At 34.0% G+C, this 23,945-nt stretch overlaps 1 protein-coding gene across 4 annotated transcripts in view; it reads left to right on the forward strand.

Annotated features, from left to right (window-relative positions):
- Positions 1-766: 766 nt before the first annotated feature.
- Positions 767-23,945, forward strand: part of CD96 (CD96 molecule) — a 151,875-nt gene continuing 128,696 nt past the window's right edge. Inside the window, exons 1-4 of one of the 4 annotated variants that reach the window (XM_051985263.1) lie at positions 767-893; positions 8,693-8,775; positions 16,684-16,742; positions 19,608-19,701. The gene's annotated coding sequence lies outside the window, so the exon portion shown is untranslated. The remainder of the gene's footprint in view (positions 894-8,692; positions 8,776-16,683; positions 16,743-19,607; positions 19,702-23,945) is intronic. The other 3 variants (XM_051985262.1, XM_051985264.1, XM_051985265.1) reach the window with 3 other exon arrangements.

Genomic DNA, 23,945 nt, shown 5'->3' on the forward strand with positions numbered 1-23,945 from the left:
GTATTTAATCTATTCCTCTCATCCACTAATATTTCTTAGCCAGTAGTTTTATACTCTTTAATATATGCTGTTTTATAATATAGTTTGAGATCTGATATTGTTACCCACATTTTTTGATTTTTAAATTAATTCCCTTGATATTCTCGATCTTTTGTTCTTCCAGATGAATACTGTTATTTTTCTAGCTCTATAAAATAATTTTTGATAGTTGATAGATACAGCACTGAATGAGTAAATTAGGTTTAGGCATAATTATCATTTTTTATTATATTGACTTGTTGGACCCCAGAATAATTACACTTTAAATATGCTCTGGTTACTATAAACATATAAGGGTATGATGGATTGTCTCTCTATCCTTTGTAAAACCCCAACCTTGTCTTTGATTGTTGCCTGGAAACAATACATACCAAGAAGGTCCAAGAGGCGCCCTGGGCATGTATTCTGCTGACATGCATTCCCGAGTTTCAGTTAAGCCAGACAAGTTTCTGTTATAGTTATCCACCAAATGTATAGGTGGTCAAGGAAACACGGAGCAGTCATGCATTGAGTATGTGCCAGTAACAGGAAAGCACTCCCCTCAAATGGTGGTACTGTTGTTAGGGCAACAAAAGGGCAACAGGGAAAGGGGATATAAGCAGGACCGAGAAGAGAGAGAGAGAGAGAGGGAAAAAGAGAGAGAGGGGGGGAAAAAGAGAGAGAGAGAGGGAGAGAGAGAGAGAGAGAGAGAGAGAGAGAGAGAGAAGAGAGAGAGAGAAAGAGAAAGAGAGAGAGAGAGAGAGAGAGCGAAAGAGGTGATACTAATAAAGAGATTGAAACTTTCCTTGCGTGTCGTGATTGACTATTCTGCTGAAGTAATCTGGAGATGTCTGAAGGGTCATAGTGGCGCCTAGGTAAGGAAAGTTGCTGCCCATCTCAGGTAGAACCCTGAGATTGACTCAGTATACACATAAGCAATTGATAGTTTCCTAGTTGTTTAGATTTGACTTTATTTATGAAAAGCTGTTTTGTAGTTGTGTTCATATGTGTTTATCTTGGCAGGTAGATTCCCAAGCATGTTATATTGTTTACAGTATTTAAATGAAATTTTTCTTTCTATCTCTTGCTGCTGGACTTTGTTGGTTATATAAAGAAATGCTGATTATTTATGTGGGTTTATCTTATATCCTTCATCTTTGCTAAAATTGTCAATTATTTCAAGTAGTTTTTTAGTTGATTTTGTAGGGTTCTCTAAGTATAACATCAGATCATTTCCAAAGAGAGATAATTTTTTTCCTCATTACCTATTTAAATACCATTAATTTCTTCCCCCCATACTTTACTGATATATCTAACATTTCCAGTACTATGTTTAACAATTGTGGTGATAATAGTCATCCTTGTGATTTTATTGGTAAGGCTCCTAGCTTATCCGCATTATAGACAATGCTCATTCATGGTTTCAGATGATACTTCTTTCATTCTAAGGAATGCTCCTTCTATTCCTATGCTCTTTAGTGTTTTTTAGAAGAATGCTGTATGCTTTTTCATCATCTATTATGTTAAACATATGATTTCTGTTGGTTTTGTAATTGATATAGTCAATTATGCTGATAATTTTCCTAATATTGAACCAACACAGAATTCTTGATATAAAGCCCATAAGCTCATAATGTATATTCTTTTTGATATATTTCTGTTCAAATTTTGTTCAAAATTTTATGCATCAATATTCATTAGGGAAATTGGGCTATAATTTTCTTTTTCTGTTTTAGCTCTTTCTGATTTAGATATCAACTCCATATTTTTTGTCACAGAAGGAATTTATTAGGACTCTTTCTTTGTCTATTTTTTTCAAATATTTTATGTAACTGTTGGAACATTATTTTTTTAAATGTTTGGTAGAATTCAATTTTGAACCCACCTGGCCCTGGGGATTTTTTACTAAAGAACTCATCAATGGCTTGTTTAATTTATTTTTCTAAAATAGGGTTATTTGGATATTCTATTTCCTGATCTGTTAATTTAGATAATTTATATTTTCTTAAATATTCATTATTTCTCTAAGATTATCAGATTTTTAGGCATATAATTAGACAACATATTTCTTAAGGATTGTTTTATATTATTTTTCATTGGTGGTGATTTCACCCTTTTCATTTTTGATGTTAGTTATTTGGTTTTCTTATTTCTTTTTTCTTTTTAATTTAATTGATAACTTGTCTATCTTTTTGTTTTGTTTTACTTATTAGCTCAATAGTTGTTTCATGTTGTTTCCTTTTACTTTTAATCTTTGATTATTTCAGGATTTTCAATATGGTGTTCAATTTGGGGATTTTAAATCTGTTTTTTTTTTCTAATTTTTTTTGCATGATCAATTCTTTACTCTTTAATTTCCCTAATTTGTTGAATTTTTGAAAATTAATTTTCCCCTAATACTGCTTGGCTGTATTCCATAGATTGTAGTATGTTGTCTCATTGTTATCATTCACTTTAATGAAATTATTGTTTTTATTATTTTGTTTTTTGAACCACTTATTCTTTAGGATGGGATTATCTAGTTTTCAATTTTAAAGTTTTCTACTGCCATTTTTTGAACATTTTATTGCATTATGATCCAAAAATAATACATTTAATATTTCTGCCTTTCTACATTTGATGTTGAAGTTGTATGTACATGGTCATTATGCACATTGCTCATTGTGCCTGATAGGCACATCATCAATTTTTGTGTTGTGTTATATACTGCTGAGAAAAGATATATTCTTTTCTGTTCCCATTCAGTTGCCCATTAATGGTCTGCCATATCTAACTTTTCTAATATTCCATTTTCTTTCTTAGTTTCTTCCTTGTTTATTTTTGGTTAGATTTATTGAGTTCTGATGGTACAGTTGAGATCTGCCATAAGTATAATTTTGCTGTCTATTTCTTCTTCTAACTTTCTCTTTTAAGGATCTTGGTTGCTATATCATTGAGTGCATATGTTTTTAGTATAGATATTGCTTCATTGTTTATGATATGGTTTTAGCCTGATATGGTTTCCTTCCTTAACTTTTTAGTTAAGTCTAGTTTTGCTTTTACTTTGTCTAAGATCAGAATCACTACCTCTGTTTTTTTGTTTTTTATTTTTTATTTTGGCTGAGACATAATAGATTCTGCTCCAGCCCCTTACCTTTACTCTATATATGAAACACTACAACTTTCATCTGAGTCTTTTATAAACAATATATTATAGCAGTCTGTTTTTTTGATCCACTCTGCTATATGCTTTTATTTTTATGGGACAGTTCATCCCATTCCTTTATTGTTGGAATCCTAGTGTTAAGTCAACTTGAAACAAGGTGATAACTCAAGGGAGGTGTGAATTTGGATATCTCATAGTAAACCCTGAAATTTCCCAAACGTGCAAACTCCAATGAGTAAAGGTGTGAACACCAACATTGTATCAATTACATTGAGTTAACACTAGGATTCTAACACTATATGATTACTAATGGTACATTTTTCTCCATACTATTTTTCTTTCTGTTTATCTTCTCTCTCCTTTCACCTTTTCCTTCTACACCAATGTTTTGCTTCTGTCTACCACCTCTCCTAATCTGCTTTCCTTCTTCCCCTTCTACTTCTCAGTCTGACATGATAAATTTTTATATTCAACTGATTGTGTACATTATTCCCTCTATGAAAGTAAGTTTCATGTAATGCTCATCTCCTACCTTCCTATCCTTCCTTCTACCATAATAGGTCTTTTATGTCTCTTCGTGTGAATTAATTTACCCCCTTATAGATTTCCATTCTTTTGGAACCCACTGTACTTGTTTTTCTTATCCCTTAATTTTTATGTCATTCCCTCAAATTCATCTTATATCCATACTCTCTGTCTCTGTATATTCCTTCTATCTCTATAATTAGTGATAAAATGTTTACTTATAAGTATTATCTTCCCACATAAACAGTTTGGTTCTATTGAGTCCCTTATGTTTTTTTTTAACTCTTTGTACCTGTTTATGCTTCTTTTGAGTCTTGATTTTAGAGACCATTTTTTTGTTGTTGTTGTTCAATTCTGGTCTTATGATAGCTTGAAATCCTTCTATTTCATTGAATAACCATTTTCCCCTTGAAGAATTATGCTTATTTTCACTGGGTAAATAATTCATGGTTGTAGTCCTAGCTTCTCTGCCTTCTGGAATATCATGTTTCATGACCTCTGATCTTTTAATATTACAGCTGTCAAATTTTGTGTAATTGTAATTGTGGCTCCCTGATATTTGGATTGTTTCTTTCTAGCCACTTGTAGTATTTTTTCTTGCCCTGATATTTCTGAAATTTAACTATAATGTCCCATGAAATTTTATTTTGGTATCTCTTTCCTGAGGTAATTGGTGGATTCTTTCCATCTTGCCCTCTGGTTGCAGGAGATCAAGGCAGTTTTCCTTGAAAATCTGTTAAAAGAGGATGTTGAGGTCTTCCCCTTGATTATGGCTTTCAGATTGTCCAAGGAGTCTGACATTGTCTCTTCTGCACCTATTTTCCAGGTTAGTTGTTTTTCCAGTGAGGCATTATACATACATACATACATACATACATACATACATACACATATTTCATTCTTTTAAATTTGTTTGATCAATCCTTGATTAATTCTTTGAATTATCAAAGAATCATTAGCTTCTACTTGCCCAATTCTAACTTTTAAAGAGTTGTTTTCCTCAATTAGCTTTTGTGCTTTCTTTTCCATTTGGCTAATTGTATTCTTTAAGGAATTGTTTTCTTCAATGGATTTTTGCATCTCTTTAATTTGGTCATTCTACTTTCTAAGCAGTTGTTTTCTTTTACCAATTTGTTTACTTTTTTTCTTAATAATTCTCCTGTATCACTCATTTCTTTTTCCAGTTTACCTTCCACTGCTCTTATATAATTTTTATTTCCTTTTTGAGCTTTTCCATAAATTTATTCTGGGCTTGAGCCTACTTCCCATTTTCCTTTGGGGTTTTGCCTATGGGTGTTTTGATATTGTTGTCCTCTTCTGAGTTTGTGTCTTGATCTTCTCTGTGGCCACAATAACTTTTTGTGATTAAATTTTGTTGCTTTTTGCTTATCTTTTTTTGGCCTTTTGCCTTCCTTTCAAATTTGAGTTTGAGGACAGAAGAAGCACTGTTTCAGGCTTCTTTTGTGCCAGGAGCTACAGGCCATAGCTATTTACATGGTGCTGCATTGATGTTGCCCAGTGTTGTCCACTGGGACTCTCATGTTTGGTACTAATCTGAGGGAGCAGGAGGTGACTGGCTCTGCTGGAAGCTTTAGGAATCTGGCAGCTTATTTGGTACTAATTGAGGATTCTAGTGGTACTGTTTGGCATGAATTGAAGCCAGTAGGTTGTTTCCATGTTTCTCTAGGGCTACACTAAAGCACATGGAAGTCTGATTGCTGGTAGTTGCCTATTTGCCCCAACTATTCTGAAGTGTGGGCAGGCCATTTCTAATTACTGCCTGTGTTCTTGTGGACCCTTGGTGTTTATTTTGACTTTTTTTGCCCAGGGCTACACTGAAGCAGGTGGAAATCCGGCTGCAGCAGATTTCCTCTTTTCCTGTTGTCAATGATGACACCTGAGGCAGTTCTCAATATTGGATCCTGCCCTTTCTCCTGGCTATACTGAGGTACACTGGAGCTTCTTGGGGTTGGCTTTTGTCTGCTCAATCACACTGAGGCTCAGGATCTCTCAATGGTTTGCTGAAGGGAGGCTTGTTTCTGGCTTGCCAGGATGTTTCCTTTCTTAGAATAAGCTTCCTTTTTACCCAAGTGAGACAAACCTTTCTTGCTGCTCTTTCAAGTTTTGGGGGCTAGAAGTTTGTAAACTCCATCTTTTTGCTGGTTCTGCCATTCTAGGACTTGTTTTGCATTGTAATTTTGTGATTGTTTGGAGGTGAATATGGGAGAGTTATGATGTGTAACTGTTTTTCCACCATCTTAGCTTCCAGGAATCCATGAAATACACTCTTACAGGGTTATTTTTTTCTACTTGCCTGTTTTTTCCTCATTGTCTCTTCTTGAGTCAAAGTCATTATATAAACTTCTTATATAAGTCTTCTTCTGGGTTTAGGCCCATCTGGACAACTCTTGATGCAGAACGAGCTGCAGAATTAAGCATCTATTATGTACCAGACACTGTCCTAAGTGCTGGGGATATATAATAACAAACATAAATAAATGATGAGATTATTAAAATTTAGTAAAATTAAAATTAATAATAATAAATGAAATAAATTAGCAAAATTTTAAAATAAAAATAATAAAACTGGTTTTTAAAATTTAATAAAATGAGTCACAATCCCTGCCCTCAAGGAGCTTATAATCAAAAGGGGAAAGAAAATACTTAAAAGAAGGCAATAAATAAGATAGAAGGCGTAAGGAGTTCCCTTCTGTGAAGTTGAATTGAGGCAGAGCAGCAAATGCAAAGTATAGTCAATTTAGAGTCTAGTTTTTCTCTCTGTAAAGGGAGACATTGAGAAGAATTTAGTACTCCATGTTTCATCCCTTCAGTCAGAGCGGGAAAGAGTCTGGAAGAAGTAGAGTTAGCAGCAGAGTGGTTAAGTTTAGAATAATGAGATTTTTCTAGGAATGTCATGAAATTGAAACTAGGCACATGAGGTGTTGCAACATAAAAACCTTGTTGGATCTCCATTGGACCATAAGACCTCATAAAGTGGTAAAGAAAATGTACATAAATCATCAGGGAAGGCACATAGCTCTTTTCTTTTTCTCACTGATTTCCTTAAAGAAGAAAGAATGGAGATTAAGCAGAAGTAAGTATATGTAGGTCATAATTAATTTTGGGTTTTCAGTTACATAAATGTCAGAAAATATCAGTAATTCCTCTCAGAGTAAATATTGCTGAACATTTTACAATTGTAGAATTGAAAATTAATGCCATATATGTTAATGAAAATGCTATTTGCCAGGATATCTGATTGTAGTTGTTTGGGGAATCACAACTTAAATTTTCTTACCTTTGGTGTAATTAAAATCTCAGCTTTATGTTAATTTTGTCCACAATTCACTTTCATTTGATGAATTATTCTAAAAATGAATCATTGTTACTTGGGCTTAAAATATTGCAAAATATTTCATGAAGTATTATTGACACAATTAACATTTATAAAAGACTTGAAAACAGTTTGAAATAATAGAAAGATCACATAGTAGGACTTTGTGCTATCAAACCTCAGTTCACACCTGGTATTAGACAGACATTTAAAATGGCATATCTAACCATTTTGTTGAGTAATAGAAATATATCATATTGAATCTATTCCTTGGCAGCTATGATACCTAGGCAAATGTTCCATCCATCACATCACTGATGAAATGTGCTTTCATTTGGTGTGGGAGAGCTGCTGATAATGGTGTTTTAAAACTTCTCTATTATGTTGATCACTGGCATCTTGCCGTTTACTGATGGCAGCTTTATATCAATCTTCTGCACCAAAACAACATATTCAGTTTCCTATCTTTATCTCAGAAACAAGTGATCTCAATGTACATGTTGATCAAGTCCAGAAGCAAGAAGATTTCTGGAAGAATCTTTGATATTTTCTCTATCTATAATGAAAAATGAGAATCAGCACAGTAAGTTCAATCAACATTTATTGAGCCCCTACAGAGTCACACACTGTTCTCAGCACTGAAAATATACAGAGAAGCAAAAGACAATCCATGCCCTTGAGGAGCTCCCGATATAATGGAAGTAACAACAAATAAACATCTATTTCCAAACAAGCTGTATGCAAGATAAATAGAAAATAATCAATAAAGAGAAATCACGAACATTAAAAGATTGGGAAAAGATTCCTGTGGAAAGCAATGCTTGGAAACCAGAGAAGCTAAGAAAAGCCTAAAGTAGAGACAGGGAAGGAGGATATTCTATTTATGAGAAAACAGCAAATGAAAATAGCCAATCTGTACATGTTTTGTTTGAGTAACAGCAAAAGGGCCAATATCAATGAATCTATGTGTGTGTGTGTGTGTGTGTGTGTGTGTCTGTCTGTCTGTCTGTCTCTCTCTGTCTTTGTGTATGTATCTGTCTCTTTCTCTGTTTCTGGTTGGGGGGGAGAGATGCAAGAAATAAGAAGACTATAAAGGTGCATGGGAGTGGTTCTAAATTTTGAATGCTAAACAGGATTTTATATTTGATCTTGGAGGTGATAATGATGGCATAGCAGCTAGAGAGTTAGCTTTGTAATTAGGAAGCTCTGGGTTCAAATTCTCTGAAATAATATGTGAATATGATTAAATTATCTAATCTCTTGGTCCCCTTGAGAATTCTATAAAATATATATTGTGGATGAGTTACCTCTCTGCTTTGGTGGAGAGAATTTCCACGTGAGAATTTCACTGTACAGATAACATCATAAGATTGTGATCGAATGAACTCATGAAAAAATATATGGATAACCACCAGTCCCTTTCTAGTTGAAGGCTGTGAGATTTTCCACATAGAAACAGAATAATAGAAGAGGAAGATGAGTAAACAAAATAAGTACTGTATCTCAATGGTGCATGCTGGTAATTGATTTAATGAAGGTCTGAATGGTTTCTGGGGGTCCCCAGGAAACTTGGCAGAAGGGATTGTGTTTATAATCTGCTTTAATCAGCTTTAATCTTCCACCTCAGTCTCACCAAGAATTAAGTGATTGATTTTTTGGTCTCTTGAAAGGAAATAATGGTCTCCTGGGATGGATCTTGGCAGCTATCCAAACACAAAAAGAAATTGAGAGCTAATGGTCTTTCTGCTTGAAGGTGGGTTAGTTTTCTTAGTTTAAAGCAGACACTTTTCCTCCCAGTCCCACTCCCCCACATATGTTCCTGTGCAACTTAAATCATGACTGGCTGATAAAGGATCTTCATTTGAAGAGACATTAAGCTATATAGCTTACTTAGCAGGGCCACAATGACCATGGTGAATTCAAGTTATATTAATAGTTTCAACTCACTGTGAAATGCTTGCCCTGGTCACTGTGATAAAGCAAGTAACCAGTTTTGTTCAGCACCTCCTCTCATTTGTGGGACCTTCACATTCAATCTGTCTTTCCTGGCCTGATGCTGGCCGGGTGCTTTCATGCTTGCCTTCCTGGCATGATCAAAACCTTCCTTCCTGTATCTCCTCTCTCCAGGGTTCCAAATATGACCTAATTGGATAAACACAACTAGGTTAGTATATAAATGGAATAAGACTATTTTTCATTAATAAGGAGGTACTTTATAAACAATGTCCGATGTTATTTTGCCCATCAGTGATATAAATGGTACAATTTTGAGCTAGGTAGGAGGGAAGGTATTTTGGAAAATGTTGCCCTTTCAATTTCCCTCAAATTAGCTACTTCCCAAATTCTCCTGAGCATTACTCAAGTCAACTAAAATCAAGTGAAGGAGTATTTTAAAAAATGTTTACTATGTGCTAAGTACTGAGCTAAAGCAAGGAGACACAAAAACAAGGAGAAATAATCCCTGCCCTCAAGGTGCTTACATTTTAATAAATTAAGATATCACATAAATAGAAGCTGGAAATGGGAAGGAGCAGAGATGAAAGTAGCTAGTGAGAAGGGATGGTAGAAAAAGTCCAGAAAATAAGGAATACAGGCTATAGAGGAATGAAGACATGACTGGCCAGGGATCCTCCTTAACTGGAAATTCTAGGAAGAAGTGGAGTGGTGCTGGAGAGGTGGGATGTGGTACTTCCAATGAGAGAAGTTCAGAGGTAAAGAGAAGTTTTTCTGTGCCCTTATCCATACCTATTGTCTCTTAACTCTTAAATTTCTAGGCCATTGTAGGCCATTTAGGTTTCATTTACTTTACTAGCCAAACCAGAAAATATAGTTAGTCATTCTGATGATGCCTTCTCCAGCACAAAGAAAAACTGTTTTTCCCCTTCCCTTTGAAAAAATATAATCTGCTTCAATATTCAGATCTAGATATTTGACATAATACATTTTCTCTGTTCTTATTATGAAGTTCTATGCATTGCACATGAAAATGTCAAAGCCTTGAAATATTGTATCCATTATCTAATTTCAACTGAGTCCTCAGTGCTATTTAGCAAACTTTTTATTCATATCTTATCTTTCTATCACATTTTCTATAGTGTCTATATCAAATCTCTTCTGTTTCCCTCAAATCCAGCTGCTAACATTTTAAGCTAACAATCCTATCTTCTATTCTACTTCTAAACTGTACAATGCCTCTTCACCCTTTGACTTCAGCCCTTGCGGCTCTATAGAATTTTTCTCTGTAACCTGCTATCCAGCAATAACTATTTTTCTCTAAATATTCAAGCTTGTTGACTCTTCTGTAGCCTTCAGTTTTTGTTCTTTTATCAAATATTAATTGTATATTATATCATATATAAAATATATAACTAATTCTTAAAGTTGATACATAATATATAAGTATCAATTTTAAGAATTAGTTATATTGATGTATTTTGCTTTGAAGCTTGAAAAATCTACTGATAAATAACCATCATAGTTGATTTCCTTTAAAAATGCTAAACAAAATGGTCTAATATAAATATAGAGATTATGTTTGACAAATCTATTCATTTAACTGACCATTTGTTAAGAGAAAGAAAGTGGATTTAATTTCAACCAGTTGCAACCAGCTTAAGCCATTGTATTTGACCTAAATTCTTCCTTTTTTTATTGTTTTTTTCATTTACATTTTTGTAGTCATTCTGTATGTTATTCTTTGGAATCTGCTTTCTTCCTTTGCAACAGTATCAATGCAAGTCTTCTAATAGATGTCAATCCATATGATATAATATTATTTCATTACATTTATATAAGGATATCATTTAATTCAATAACTGGACTTCCAATTTCCAGCTTATTTCTATTACATATAGCAAATACTAGCATTTGACTTTGTTCATAATTCTTTCATTATTGAAATTTTCCTCCTCTTTCTTCTCTGACACAACCACTTCATGGCTCAATTCCATTGAGTTCAATAAATACTTATTAAATACTCTTAAAATGCTAAGGATCTTGTTAGTTGCTATGAATAAAAAGGGAAAAAAATTCCTGTCTCCCATCCCTCCACATTCTATCATGAATACAAAATACAGATAAGTAACACTGTTGAAACTCAGAGTAGGTGTTAAATAAATATGTATTGGATGAATCAGTTAATCAGTGAGGATATGGAAGCAACTGGGCATGTTTAGTTTGGATGAAAGACTATTTAGATGGAACATGCTAGCTGTCTTCAAGTGTATTTGAAGGACTTTCTTGTGGAGGAAGATGAACAATGACTGAAAGTTTTAGGGGTAATTTTAGGACCAATGTCAGAAAAAAACTTCAAATTTCTTAACAATTGCTAACAATACAATTATTTTCCAGTTGTTTCCAACTCTTTTGTAACCCTATTTGGGCTTTTCTTGGCAAAGATTCTAAAATAGTTTACCATTTCTTTCTCTAGATCACTTTACAGATGGGAAATGGAGGCAGGTAGGATTAAGTGACTTACCAAGGGTCACAGAACTAGCAAATGTCTAAGGTCAAATTGGAACTCAGGAAAATAAGTCTTCTGTCACTGCCCAGCATTCTATCCACTGTGGCCCCCAGCTCTGCTTCCTTAACAAAGAGCCCTCTAAAATTGGGAATTGCTGACCAAAAAAATTCCTCCTTGTAGTATTTCCAGTAGAAGCTGGACATAAAATGTGTTAAAGAAGCAATATAATGGTACAGGATTAGAGTACTATTCAAAAGTCAGAAAAATCTAAGTTCAAATCTGGCCTCATATGCTTATTAGTAGCAATCCCAGGCAAGTCATTTAACTTCTCTATGACTCAGTCTATAAAATAATAATAGTAATAATAAACAAGGTGGTTTTGATGAGCAAATGAGAAATTTATAGTATTTTGCAAACCTTAAGGACTTATAAATGCTAGTTATTATTATTATTATCATTATGTTATAACAAGGAATCTTTTTGCATTCTGGGCTGGACTAAAAGAAACTTTGAGGTCTCTGCCAACTCTCAATTCTGTGATTCTTTGAGTAAATATAATATAATTTGAGGAGAGAAAGAGGACACAAAACTTATAATTGTAAAGAAAATGAATAAACATAATTACATAAATATTTAAGATTTTCAAAGTGTTTCACAAATATTTTATCATTTGATTTTCAAAACACCCCTGGAAAGGTGGGTGCTATTATTTTTATACTTTAACATTTGAGGAAACTGAGGAATGCTTAGGTTAAGTGACTTGCTAAGAGTCACACAGCTAGTAAAGATCTGAGACTGGATTTGAACTCTATCCATTGGGTCACCTGGTTGCTTCAAATAAAGCTCATTCAAATGTCTTGTCTTAAATATCATTGTAAATGATGTTCCAGAACTCAAGGTCTACTCACACAAACCAGGTACAATCTTTGGGACCTCTGCAACATATTCTTTGACCTCCCCTGGAGGAAAGAAGATAAATACCTACTATGTACAAAGCCCCAAATGAAATAATATCTCCCTGGAACATAGATGCTAAAAAGATGTAACAGGTATTATGGGTCAAAGTCCAGCATCTCCTCAAAAGGAAGAACTAAGAAATGTGGACAATAAATCTAAAAAACATCCTATCTCCTTTCTTATGTCTCTTTTATAATTTACAACCTTGTAGGCTGTAAGCCTGAAGACTGAAACACCAAATTTTCAGTATTAAAAAACTCTCTTAAACTTCCTTTAATTGCTAGTCTCTCTTAGAGACTAGTCTGACAGCTATGGCTTTACTAAATTCTTTTGTGACTATAAGAGAATCTCTTTGAATTCTTTCAAACTAATTATAAACCACGATTCTCACATATTTCAATTATACAGGTAAACAAATATGAAGTGATTTGAGATGGGAGTGAGATTTAGAAACCTCAAGAAATAGAGAGGAGGTAGCTCCTCTTAGAGGAGGTAGCATCTAAGCTAACCTTGAATGAATGAGAATTTATTAAGTACATATTAAATATCCAGCTAAATGTAAATTTGGGGATATAAATTTTAAAAAGTGAGATAATTCATGTTTTCAAGAAACTTATATTCTCACTGGGGGAAGATAGCACATCTAATATTCAGTTGCAAAATCAATAAAAAGGCAAATATTTACTAAAAGCTCTTCAGAAGGACAGATAGAAAAGATCAGGGTCCTTTGCTATGTCGATAGGTCAAATAACAGTTCTGGGACCCTGCAAGTTATAGAGACAGAACAGAGTGGATGGCCTAGAGAATGTTAGAAACCAATTGCAGGGCAAACAGTAAGGACTCGTGGTCTTTGATCTCACTGGAATGAATGGAATTGGTGATTTCCATGTCATCTGAGCCATATGAGCAAATAAGCAGGCCAGATGGGTTTTGAGCAGCACAAAACCAGGGAAAGAAGAGAGAAGTGAAGGTATGTGAGAGGGAGAGTATTCTTAGTGGCAGTGCATCTTTCAGCTTAGTAGTCATCATGCAAGGATTTAAGGCAAAGGTAAGAAAGGAATACATCAAGGTATAGAGATTGTTGTTCTTTTTTCTTTGTTCTGGAAGAGAATCAATGAGGCAAAGAGGGTGATGTTTTAACTTGCAAGTGAAATGAATTTAAGTGAGGCAGGACTGTGCAAAATCATCAGCCTCACTCTCTCCTCCAGTGGCAAGATATAAGGTCAGGATTTTATATCTTATAGTAAGGGTAATAGGGAGCCATTGAAGATCTCTGAACAGGAAAAGGACAGTCAGACCTGTGCCTTAGAAGGATTGTTTTGGCAACCTTGTGGAAAATAGACTGATGGAAGAAAGAAGCTGAAAGCAAGGAAGTATTGTAAAAGTCCAGACAAAAAGTGCTAAAGCCCAGAAGTATTTGAAATGCTGTCATCTGTAACACATGAATAATCAAAAAAGGATCAGACTTGCTTTCCTTGATTCTAGAGGAAAGAACTAGGAAGAATTGGTGGAAGTTGCTGAGAAGCTGATTTGAGTTTTTTATGAGAGAAACAAATCTTTGTAACAGTAACAATTGTCTTGAAGTAGTTTCATCTTATCTCAGCTTTACCTCTTACTGGATATTTTCAAGCAGAGCATGTTACTAGTGATGAACTCAATGGCCTTTAAAGTTCATGTTACGCTAAGATTGTATAATTTTGTGAATTAATGAGATAGGTTTTTGAAATCCTATTCAAGCCTGAGCTTTTGTTTCTTTTCTACTTAATTCAGAATTTACTAACTGATACCCTATTGGGTGCTATTGGGTAGGAAGAATAGGAGGAAGCTCTTCTCATTTTTTCATTGCTCCTCAGTTTCTATTGGGATGGATTCCCACTGTTCTGCCTAGTGCCCCTGAGACAAATGTTCTGAGTCATTTAGTATAATGCGAGATAATAAATACTTGTTGATTATTTTGTGATACACGACAAGACTTAATTGATTATTAGCATTAATAATCAATTTATTTAAATATATAATTTTATTAATTATAGCTCATAGATACTTAATAAAAGGATGGTCATTTGGCTTTCTCTTGTTAACCAAAGAGGAATCATGGAGTTCTCTCAAAGCTTATGTGCCCTTGGAAGAGTAGGTATTCTAAACAGTGAATAACTCTTGTAACAATGAGAGAATGAATATTGCAACAGTGGCTTCATTTGTGTCACGTTTATTCTTTTCTGCCCAGACTACCTCCAATCTTGGGTAATCTAGACAAAAGGATATACCTCCACCTAACATGTCTGAATAGAACTCAATGGGTCAGAATTCTCCTAGATTACATTTTCTTTGTAAGATCTTCTGCTTGGTAACAATCCCACCAAGATAATATGGTCTAGGTGAGGTAGCTTTTAGGACAAGGTTAGTAATCTCTTTGAGAGACTGGACTTTGAATGAGGAAATAGGAAAGCAAGAAAAATCCTAAATTCTCCTTCTCCAATATTAATTGGTTATTAATATAAGAGAGAACTATTCATTTCTTTCATTCTCCTATTTGATTCTTTTGAGATATAATATCCTCTGTATTCTGATGGAAGTGGATTTCTTTGACAAAGAGACCTAACTGAGTTTCAATTGATAAATGATGGACAGAAGCAGCTACACCCAAAGAAAGAACACTGGGAAACGAATGTGAACTATCTGCATTTTTGTTTTTTTTCCTGGGTTATTTTTACCTTCTGAATCCAATTCTCCCTGTGTAACAAGAGAACTGTTCAGTTCTGCAAACATATATTGTATCTAGGATGTACTGCAACATATTTAACATATATAGCACTGCTTGCTATGTGGGGGGGGTGGAGAAAGGGAGAGGAAAAATTGGAACAGAAACGAGTGCAAGGGATAATGTTGTAAAAAAAATTACCCTGGCATGGATTCTGTCAATATAAAGTTATTATTAAATAAAATAAAATAAAATAAAATATTAAAAAAAGAGAGATATAATATCCTCAAAGAATCAGTATTAATTATCAATTAACAAGAGGAAGATAGAAAATGATTTAATCTTTGATCATCAAGAAATGTACATTCTACTGGACAAAGTTTCCCCTTGTAGAAGATACCCTGTGTCTGTAAAAGCATGTCCTAAAAGTCTTAGTGCAATTATAAGCTGTTAATTTTTTTAAATGCATTGTAATTTTTGAAACATTGCATGTAAGGGAACTATATAACATGTTCTTTTCTGCTATGTCTCCAACCCAACTCCCTTTTATTTACATTTTGAATGTGGTTTTCCTTCTGGTCCCTCCCATTCACTTCATAGATTAGTTGTTATAAGTGCTTTCAGTTCTTTAGATTGGTTAAAATTTTGGCCATTAATAATAAAGGAAGTATTATTTTTAGAGGGCAATTCTCAGTTCCATTTCTTCAGTCCCAACTTTTTTTCTCAAGCTTGCTCCAGACTCATTTTTTAAAAAATTGTATACTGAAGACTTTCTCCACTGAAGAATAAAACCCAGCAAATCTGAAATCAGGGTTATACTGGTAAATACTTACAATATGCTCTCTGAAAAAAAAAAAAAAACTGTATACAAACACTTTGAATAAGCTGCTTTATTAAGATTTTTTTCACTGTCTAAAGTCTAGGCAATCAACAAAACCATAAATCAGACCTTGATTTGTAGCATTTACTTATTTTTGAGTTATAAATGCTAATACTAAAAATTTAATAATCAGCTGATTCACACTAGCTTTCATGTTTCTATGAAGCCAACCATATCATCTCTTTGCCTTTCTATCATTTCACCTCCTCCTTCCTCAGGCATCTTTATTTCTCACACCAAAATCGACATCAGAAATGCATGTGATTTTATCAGTGGAAATCACAGTAAAGAGTACTTAATACAAAGTGTTAAGTAAAAGTACAAAGTAAAGGTACTTAATACCTGTTTTGCTCTTTTATTTTAAGAATTATGAGACCTTTTCTAACTTGTAGCTGAAATTTCCTTTTTATACTTTCCTTACCTATTAGAACATGAATTCTTATAAGCAGAAATTTTCTTAGTTTTCTATTAGCATTAGTGCTTAGCAAAGTACTTTGTACATAGTAAGCATTCAGTAAATGGTTTTTCACTCATTCTATTAATAACTCCCCATTCTCCTAGCTCCCTCACACTCTTTCATTAAAATAAAAAAAAAAAACTTCCCTCCCTTGCTGGAAATAGGACTCATTATTTTCTTATATCTAATGTTTCCCTTTCAAAGGTATGGAGCACAGTCGAGGTTCATCTAACAGAATGAAAATCACTGACTTTAGCATGCAGGTGAGGATAAAGTAGTCCTCCTTTTCAGCTTCCTGTTCTAAATGTTAGGCCAGATGGCCTGAGGAGGATTGGGGATTGGGGGAGAAACACAGCAGTAAAAGCATTCTTTTTTATTTGAGAAAATGGAAAATAATCAAAGGCCATGATATCTTCTGTCTGTCATAAAGCCCAAGGCCTATACCCCGGGCATCATGTTTATAAGAAGGGAGGACTGACTTATGCTATGGCATTAACTCAAACCAAAGGGAGTTGTTTCATTACTGTGTCACCCCAGGCCTTGAAGTAGACTGATCCAGTTTGTGTCAGCAAGACTTAGAGGGCCGGCCTCAAGTGTGTGGGCCCTAAAAAGGCTTGGGTTTATATGTGACATTTTAATGCTGAGAAAAAAGAAACATGCCAGAGTGAAGTATAAAAAGAAAGTCAGAGGCAGGTGTTGTCTTAACTACATATACTGAAATGAGTAAAAAGTAGCCCTGAGGAGGCATTCTACCCCTTTTCTATCAGAGAGAGCATCCTCAGGCAGACAACAACTACCCACTCTGGGTTTATAGCACCTGCAAGAATATTCAACCTCAGGCTGCTCCTGAGCATTTTCTTTTATAAATTTCTTTTATAAAATCATTATTTTAAGCAAAGACCATTGCTTATTTTGTGTTCCCATCAAGTTTCAAAACATACCCTATATATGAACACTAACTTATTAAGTGACCACTGCTGGCTAGAGAGTCCAGTCAAATTATGTCATCCATTTGAGACACTTCATGGCATAAGCACAGTGCTCATAGGCCCTTAGTTCCCGAGGAAGTAATAAGATGATGACAACATAGGAAGCTTTCAGGGAAATCCAATATATGAACACAATATGAGATTGTAGCCAAAACCAAATAAGAATAGATTCATTTTGTTTTATTTCCCACTTTGTCACCTGCTTCTTTGGGAAAGGGAAAAAAACCCTAAATATGATAAATTAGAGTCTTTGGAACAGCTCTGAGTATAGACTGACCAATATTCCTCTGCGTCTTTATATCTACCATTGTTAGATGAATTCTTTAAAATGGAGGCTCGGTGCTAGCCTTTTCTCCCTATGCCATCCCTAACACAGACATGCTTTTTTTTTTTCTTCCAATACTCAGTGCTTCTCAGATTTTAACAAAATGTTTTATTGAGAATTTAGTTGTGATTTCTTAAAAATCAAAAAGATGAATTTCCTAATATATCAGAGCTATAGAAGAGAAACAAACCTCTCAATTTACAGATGAAGAAATTGAGACTCAGAATTCTTCCTAAAGTCTCTCATGTAGTAAGTAGCATAGCCAAAATTTGAACCCAGTTCCTCCTCCTTCAAGTCTAGTGCTCTTCCCAAAATTAAGAATTTTGTATAATTACTCTATATAAGACAGATTTACCTACAAAAATCATAACCATCATTTTTAAAATAGTACACAGTAGCTATCAATAATGCATAAGAGGTGCTCAGTATATGCATATGGAATATCTCCTATCCCTGATTCTCTTAAGAACCCTGCTATTTTAGTAAGTTCTTATATGGTCTTGGGTTGGCTAAGGTGAGAAGAATGACAATTCAAACATTTCTTATTGCAAATCAATGTAATCAATGCATTCATTTTTCAATTTATTTATTGCCAAATAAACATTTTGATTGGGTTTAAAAAATTACTTTTAGAGATTGAAGAAAACTGAGCTAGCTTTTCTTGTCAAACCGGTTGAATGAAGTTAAAATTAATTTACTGTGACATTGATTTTCAAAGAACTGAAAAAGTCCTTCATGGGTTGGAAAAATACCTTTGGGATTTCAGAGTACATCTGCCAAAATGAAGATAATCTGTAGCTAATTTATTATAATTTTCTTTTTTTTCCCTGGGCCTGATTAGTACAAAAATATTCATTGTAGCTACAATATGTAAAGTACTATGGAGAATATAAAGAATAAACATGGTCCCAGCACTCATGCAACTGACATATATTGAGTATTTAAATTCTCTTTACCTGAGTCATAGAATGATATAAGAGATAGTAGAAATCACATAATCCAACCTCTTCCCTTTATCTATTAAATAATTATCTATTAAAGTTTTAGAGAGGGTATAAATAAAGTAGCCAAATTAGTTGATTATCAAGAACTAGAACTCTGAACTACTGGCTCTTGATTCAGTGCTTTGACTTTCTTTGTTTCTTTATTTTTCTTTTCTGTAGCAAATATTGTTTTTTAAATGTGATTTTTCCAAATAACTGATGCTCTAAACTCAAATCTGTACCTGGAAATCACTCTGACCACTTTCTGCTTTGTATACTTCTCCCCGTGTTAAGGAATAGAATGTACCGGGCAATTTTGTTAATGATGGATGATGGGACAAAATAGAACACATCATTTTTCTATAGCTCTTTTGATTCTGCACAGTTGATAGGAGTAGGAATAATAAAGCCAAACTCTCTTTGATCAAGGAATGAAAGCATAAATTGAATGGAAGAGCATGTTTTTGCAAAATTTTATTCTTATGATTTGAAAAACATAAAACAGTAGCATACACTCATTGTTCATTTATAAAGTAGTAAAAATGTCATTCCCTTGTATCTCAGTATTATGTAAGATATAGATAGTATTTTACTTGGTTTCATGGAATATGGTTATTCAATGTTGGCCCAAACAACTGAATTAACCTACATTAGAAATGTTTCTCATGCACCCTTCATGAAAGTGCACTTCACAATGGCATTCTAATAATGACTTGTCAGGTTGGGAGGTCACCTTGTATGTATGTGGACAAAAATATAGATATATGCATATGTATTAGCTATCTTTAGAGCTCCTATCATCAGTCTGGTTCTTCTCTCTTACTTCCATAGGAGAAAATGACAGATCTGAAACTGAAATCAGTGAATTTGGGACCTTGAATGAGAAAGAAAATATTTCTTTCTTTTCACTAATCTTTATCTGAAAGTAAGTATTTTCTTAATATATACACACACACACACACACACACATATATATATATATATATATATATATATATACAAACATAAACAGACATATGTACATATTGATAAATATCTCTCACACACTATTCTGAGAATGGGTTCATGGGTCATACTAGATTACCAAAGGCATTTGATACAAAAAAGGTTAAAAAGCCCTGCTTCAAATCATCTCCCCTTTTAAGTGAATACCAACGAGGTCTCTGAATTTGGTTCTCTGAATGAAGTTCAGTATTTCTTGTAATGGGTTCTCAAGGTCAGAAGAAGATATGGTTCAGGATTCATTGTGATGATGTCTTACATTAGTCTGCCACACTCTTTTGATGATGTTTGTCTGGATCAGTGGCTCTAAATATGAGATGAAAGTGACTAAGGTTAGAATATATAGCATAAAGACAGTTGCTTATTTTGTGATGCCTTCAGTAGATAGCTGATGTACCAGAGTTAAAAAATGAAGTCTGCCACTAGGTATGACTTATCAATTAAAAAATAGGGTAATACTTATTGAAGAGTATAAGATCCCTTTTCAGATCTTATCTCACTGGCTAATTCTTAACTCTGGCTTATTCACCCAGCTAGTAGTGACTTTTCTCTGAAATGATCATATATTTATCTTATATATGTATTTTAACAGACTGTATGTGTGTATGCTGGATTTTTTAAAATATATGTAAGCTCTTTGACTTAGAGATGACTTCATTTTCATATTTCTGCCCCTAGCACAAAGCATAGTGCCTGAAACATAGTAGGTACTTAATAAATGATCCTTCTCTTCTCTTTCCATTCATTTCTTTGCAGCTTGATATTTTTACATTCTCTTCTGCTGTATCTTCAACTTGTTATTTTAGAAGATTTACCCTGGAAAATTGGAAAATTGTTACAGACTTGTATGGGTGTAAGTGTGAGTGTAAATGTGATTTACTGTGGAGACTGGGGAGAAAAGAAAGAAAATTTTATAGGAGTACTCATTCGTTGGACTTTGTGGATCTCCATCTCTTACAGAAACAAAACAATGGACTAATACATAATATCAAAGGAAAACAGAAGCATAATTATAGCATTAATGCCAAATTTAATTGAATTCAAAAGCATTTATTAAACATCTACTATGTGCCAGACATTGTGTTAATTTTGGGGAATATGAGAAAAAAACTTTAAGAAAGACAATTAGGTGGCATAATCAATAGAACTCTGGGCTGAGTTAAAATATATCCTCAGATACTTATTAGCTCAGTGACCCTGGCCAAGTCAATTAACCTGTCTACTTTAACTTACTCAACTGTAACATGGAAATCATAATAATAAACTTCTGGGATTGTTGTGAGGACCAAATAAGATAATATCCCTAAAGTATGTAAAAGAGTTCCTAGCACACAGTCTGTTTTGTTTCTTTCTTCCTTAAAAATCTCAGCCTTTACACAGTTTACATTCTGTTATTCTAAGTTAACTACAAAATATGGTGAAGACATCCTCAAATTATCTTCATTTCCAAAATAAGTTTGCATCATCGCTTTTTAGTCAGAGCTGGGTTACAATACTGAAAAGTAAGTGTGTCCAGGAAGTTATCATGAAAAAATCCAAACACCTAAGTAACCATTTAGACTAGTACTGAGCAGTAGTGCTCTGTTGAGTTCATTCAAATAGAAAGAAAATTGGGTAGATCCTGGCCTCCTTCTAACTTACCAAGGAATTGAAAGAGTATTTATCTATATGATTTTTCTGTTAGATGCTTGACTCTTCTTAAAGGAGATGGTAAGGTAGAGAGAGGGAGGATTGTAAGGAGAAGGAGGTAGAGAATCTGGAACTGAAATTTTTTTAAAATGTCAAAATTGCTTTTACATGTAATTGGGAAAAAATAAAATACTTTTAAAAAAATATGGTTAACTCTTCACAAATGCACTCTGAGGCAAAATTATATAGAAAACATGTAAGTAACACATGATAAAATCACAATCCCTAGGAAGTAAACAGCCAAGAACCTAAACATAATTAGATTTTTCGACAATCTGTAACTTATAGTAGTAGGAAGCAAATCCCAACAATGCCACCACATAGATAATAGGATCACAAAATTAGAGTATTTAGTCCAAGCCTCTCCTACGGTAGATGAGGAAATTGAGGGAGGATAAATAACTTGTCCATGAAAGCGATAGAGGAGATTTGAGCCCAAGTCCCTTGACTTCAAATCCAGTTCTCTTTCCACTTCAGTACCTTGCTAAGCTGGGATTTACAGTTTATTTACAAGGAATTTTATATACTCATCTCATTTGACCCTCCTTGCCCTGTTGGGATTTACAATTTATTTACAAAGAACTTTATATATTTTCCTCATAACCACAAGATAGAAAGTAAAAGTATTATCCCAATCCAGCATGCTGATGAAGAAATTGAGCCTCAAGATCATGCAGCTGGTGGCAAATTTAGGTTCTGAATTTAGGTCTGGTAATGCGAATTCTACCACTGTCTTGAATCGTTTGGAGTTTGTTTTAGTTTGCAACTAGGAATTCATAAATGTGGAAATTCCCCTAATCTATAATGATGAGAATTGACTGTGACACTCAGAGGTCAAGAGATTTGCTCATGAACACACAGTAAACTTTTGTCAGATACATGACTGGAATCCCAAATCTGTATATTGTGTCTCCTCAATTCAACTGAAAAATTCCTTAGGAATAAAAATTTACTTCAATTCAACAAATTTTTAAGGATATTCTATGCATAAGAGATGGCACTAAGTACTGAAGAAAAGATGTTGTTAAGAAAGAAGGGGGCAGCTAGATGGCACAGTGGATAGAGCATTAGTCCTGAAGTCAGGAGTTCGAATGTGGCCTCAGACACTTAACACTTCCTAGCTTTGTGATCCTAGGCAAATCACTTAACCCCAATTGCCTCAGCAAAAAAGAAGGTCCCCGACCTTGAGAAGTCTATAATATAGCGAGCAAAGATAAGATATATCCTCTATGCATCAAGGCATTGATGATGCTGCCCTGTCAGGAAATAGTTGAAAATAAGAGCTCAATGAGTATTTGATGATTTATTGACAAAGCCAAATATTTGATATTCCTAAAGTAATGGTCATTGAATGGTCATTGCTTCAGACAAACTGAGACCTGAGAAATATCTTAGTTTAAAAAGATCAAGATTACCCACTGTATTTTGGGAGATTGCTGGTCATCTTGATTTTTGTCTTGCCACTGGATTCCAATGATTCTGGAGGACACAGTGAAGATGATAACTTTGCACAGCCCTGCCTCACATAAATCCAATTCATGAGCAAATTAAGACATCACCCTTTTGATGTTGTTGGACCTCTTTGAGAATGAAGGATGAACAATAGCAGTAACAGCAACAATAACAACAACAATTGTACCCTGCTCAGGAAATTCTAGTAGCACTCTCTTGTCTCTTGAATGAAATACAAATTCCTGTTTGGTCTTTAGAGTTCTTCATTAGTTAAATCTACCTATTTCTACAGACTCATTATAAATTACTTTCCCTTACATACTATGCATTGCACTCAAGCTAAATCTACTTTCTGTTACTCATCCATAGCATCCCATGTCCCCTCTCAGTCTTTGTAGGCTGTACTTCATGCCTGGAATGTATTCTATCTCACTTCAATCTTTTACAATCTTAGCTTCTTTTAAGGCTCAGCTCAAGTTTCATCTCATACTTGAGGCTGGTCCCAACTAGTACAAATAATGAATCTACCTGGAGGCAGCTCCTTACAAAATAGAGTGCTGAGTGTGGAATCAGGAAGACCTGAATTCAAATCCAATCTCAGATGTTTACTTGATATATTTATTACCTGGACAAGTCATTTAATTTCTTTCTGCCTCAATATCCTCAAATGTAAAATGGAAATAATAGAACCTACCTTCTAGAGTTGTTTTAGGGTCAAATGAAATAATATTTGTACAGCATTTTGTATAGTATCTGGAATATAGTAAGTTCTCCTTTCCTTATCTGAAATGGTCACATTATTTGAATTAGAAATGAATATTTCCATTGGATTAGAACCAATTACCAATCATAATTGCGATTTCAAATAGTATGAATTCAAATTCATTCAATCATTAAAGAAGTTTCACTATTAATTCAAACCAGATACTACCTGTGATTCTAAAGAAGTTTCACCAGATACTACGTGTGATTCTAATCCTACCCACACTAAAGTGTAATTTGTATTTACTTTACAGTGTATTTTGT

Source organism: Antechinus flavipes, chromosome 3 (assembly GCF_016432865.1).
Source record: "Antechinus flavipes isolate AdamAnt ecotype Samford, QLD, Australia chromosome 3, AdamAnt_v2, whole genome shotgun sequence".
NCBI classification, from domain to species: domain Eukaryota; kingdom Metazoa; phylum Chordata; class Mammalia; order Dasyuromorphia; family Dasyuridae; genus Antechinus; species Antechinus flavipes.